Raw genomic sequence first — 3,778 nt, forward strand, 5'->3', positions numbered from 1 at the left:
TTTGTATTTAACTGACCTAGCAAGTATAATTCATGAACTAAGAGAATTTACACAAATTAGGGTTCTGAGTTTATACAAGGAATTATGTAGCGTTTCCACGAAAACGTGTTATTTAGACTATGGATTCTATAACAACTGAAATCGCAACAAATTCTCAAGCTTTTACAAATACTAGGTCTAAACAAGCTATGTAGAATCAAGGAACTGACTGAATTCTAGGGACCTAGTGGATGAAAGGAACCCACTAGTGAAATCCCACATACCTGGTGATGAAATCTAGGGAGAAATCCTTTGGATTTCGAGGTTGAACTTTGAAGAACACTGCTGCTTGTTCTTGAAAGAAAATGGTCCCTCTTTCTATTCTTTTCATTCTAACTTGGATGAATTTTTGGAGAATGAGGGTTCTGGGTATGTCTGACTAGACTATTAGGCTTAGACTGAGTAAAACGACGTAGTTTAGGCATGAAACGACGTAGTTTAAGTCCCTAATGCATTGGGAAAAGGACTAAAATGACCATGACTTAAAACTGACGAGTGACATCTACTAAAGGACTAATTAACGGGCCGTTGTTTGAACTACCAACCATCAACGGGGTCGTGGTTTATGCTCTCCTCGACATGACTTCACTAAAACGAGCATAACTTTTTACTCTGAGCTTGGATTTTAGAAAACTTGGTGGCGATCTTTAATTTGATAAGTCATGGACCACCTAATTCTTTTTTTGATAAAAGATATGACTGTTTGAAGTTGACCCAAAAGCCATTTTGCTCTAAATAGTTGCTGACCCTCACCTACGGTCCGTAGGTCCAACCACAGACCGTGCTGGTCGGCCGTGGGTGGGATCAGAGACCACTGAATCTTGGACCGCAATGAAGAAACACCACCTATAGACCGTGGATCCATCGACGGACCGTGGACCACCGCCGTATGTCTCATCTTTAGACCCTGAAATTCCTCTAAGTCAGGGACTTACCTACGAGACATACCTATGGCTCGTGCCTGGAATGACAAACTGTCCTGGTGAACCATCGCTAAGTAGTGGAACCTTGACTCTTATGGGAACTTGAACTAGCCAACCACGGCCCCACCTACGGTCTGTTGTTCTACCTACGGTCTGTGGGTGGTTCCTTGGTACTGGCACCAGTTTTTTGAAAAACTAGGATTTTCTCCCTTATGAGATCCGAGGTTTTACATCTTCAACTACAAGAATTGAAGGAGAAACAACCAAGAGGGATGTCGTGCCACATTTCACAATAGCACCTTTGGACGTTAATTACTTAGCTTATTTAGGGCTAGGGCAAATCCTTCGCCTGGTTCCGATGTTGGGTCATTAGGATCTCCTTAATTTTGTTGTATCTATCATTATAATTTTATATTTTCGTATCTTTATACTGAAATAAAAAGATACGACAAACTTAACGGGATCTAGATTACCCAACATTAGAACAAGTTGAAGGGTTTTTCTTAGCCCCAGAAGGAGCCAATGCAAAGGAGCTATTGAGGAATGCAGTTCCACACTCCTTTTGGTTTAGCGTCACTCTTTTAGCTTCCTTTATCTTGGCTTGCAAGGTCTTCTTCAATTCTTGAAATTTAAGAAGACCGAGTTCTTCAATTGGATCTTCAGTTCACAATGCTTGAAACTTTTTTCCATGGTTAGAAACACAAAGCTAGGTGGAGGATTCACTCTATCCATGGCTAAACTTTTTTTTTTTCCAGAAAATATTATGTTGGATTTTAACTCCAAGGATATGTTTGTAGAGATAAAATATGAACTCAAATAACAAAAAAGCAAAAGATTTATGTTATTTCCTATTTAAGAAGGATTTGAAAAAAACCTCATAATGTTATTGAGTTCCCTTCTTTTGTTTCTTTTCATCGTTTACAATTTATAAAGATCACAATTACTCATTCAATATATTTTCTAATAAGAATCAAGTTGTTGGATTTTTGAAAAAGTTTTTTTGTTGTCATTCTTATATAAAGGTAAGTTCATTTGTAAATTGAAAAAAGGCTTAAATATGTCATCTAACTTTGAGAAAAGGCTCAAATATGCCATCAAACTTTGAGAAAAGGCTCATCTATGTAATATGTTAAAAGCTTGGCTCATCTATCCTATTTCCGTTTGAGAAAAGGCTAATCCATACCTTTAAAGATTTATTAGAAAACCCATCCGATTATGCAAAACCATTTTCTCTACTTATAAAATTGTTTTCTTCTTGTAGCAAGACACACAACTGGTTATGGTTTCGAAGGCAAAAATATATATCAAATATTGGTACAAGAGTTACCATAAAAGGTAGCGAAATTTGGCCCTCTATTCTCATCATTAACATTTTGGTTTTGGCCAAAATGTTTCACTCCCATTTTATTTTGTGCTTTTATACAACTCACATGAGTTGCTGATTAAACTTCACATGTTTCGTTACTTTCAAGGTTTAGGACAAAAATGATCTCTTTTCTCATATATTAATGAATATTTCAATTACGTGATATATTTGGACCAAAAGGGTCATTTTTTCTATACATTAATGAGTATTTCGACTACATGGTATGAATGAAGGACTAATATAATTATTTTTTCTGTACATTAAGGACAATATGCTATGTGATATGTATAAATGACTAAAATATAGTCCAACCCCCCATACATGAAGGATTAATTTGATCAATGTAGAGTCCACTAACTGTCGAGAAACCAATTGTCAACTTGAATGTTTACAAAAGAATCTCCTATCTAAGTGTTTTTAAATTTGTCAATCCAGGAAATATGAGTGGTATAAGCGATTTCTTATAAACAATCGAGAGGAAATTGGAGACTACTGATTGATTGACGCTGGAAGTAAGTAATGATAGTTCAACGATCTCTATTTCCCCCCGACAAACCTGTATACTCTTGTCCTGTTGGGGTTAAAGGACACACTTTTTATCCTTAACAAGAGGTAAATAAAAACATTTTATTAATAAAAACGTTCTTTTCTTAATGGGCTTATCCAGTGTGAATCGGAATTAGCCAGGGCATTAAGCTTTGGATATTGGGTGACTAATCCCAAAAATAAAGATTCATTAGCAATGATTCTTATCATCAACATAGTACAACTTTGTCATCCTCACCTCTTCCCCCAACCGGAACTACGATCCATAAATCATGCAATCATTTTACTAGTTGAGACAAGTATGACAACTCCATTGCAAATCATTTTACTAGATTTTCCCTTTATTTCCAAAAATATTTAGAAGATGAATGGAGCAATGATAGAGTAGCAACCCTAATCTATTTTGTTAGGTACTAGAATTCAAGATTCAATTTAGCGCTTGAAACTTCAAGTAGTCATGCCACTAGCGTCTTCTAATGATTATTCTATCTCTCGTTTTATTAGATGTGAGTGTTGTTAGTTAATTGTTGTAATCTCTTATTTTAATTTTTTTACTATACTTAATTCTTGAATCTTGATTTGTACTATCCTCGATTCTTGTCACGCCCCGAGCCTACACCCTGGGCGGGACCGGCACTCGGAGACCATTGCTGGCCCCAAGAAAACCCTTGGCCTGGCTTTCTTAACTCAGCGGAAACCTGACTAAACAGAATAGCTCAATGCCATGCAAAGACATAATCAACTTAACTGATAAAAATTAAGGCCCAAAGGGGCAACTCGAGTCTCAAAATAGAATATTTACATATATACATAGATAAGAGACTCAAAACTAACTGACTGACTATCTATGAAGCCTCTAAAATACTTAGATGGATGTTGGGACAGACCCCGCAACATCCTAATA

This window comes from Solanum tuberosum, unplaced genomic scaffold, assembly GCF_000226075.1.
Source record: "Solanum tuberosum cultivar DM 1-3 516 R44 unplaced genomic scaffold, SolTub_3.0 scf00216, whole genome shotgun sequence".
In the NCBI taxonomy this organism is placed as follows: Eukaryota; Viridiplantae; Streptophyta; class Magnoliopsida; order Solanales; family Solanaceae; genus Solanum; species Solanum tuberosum.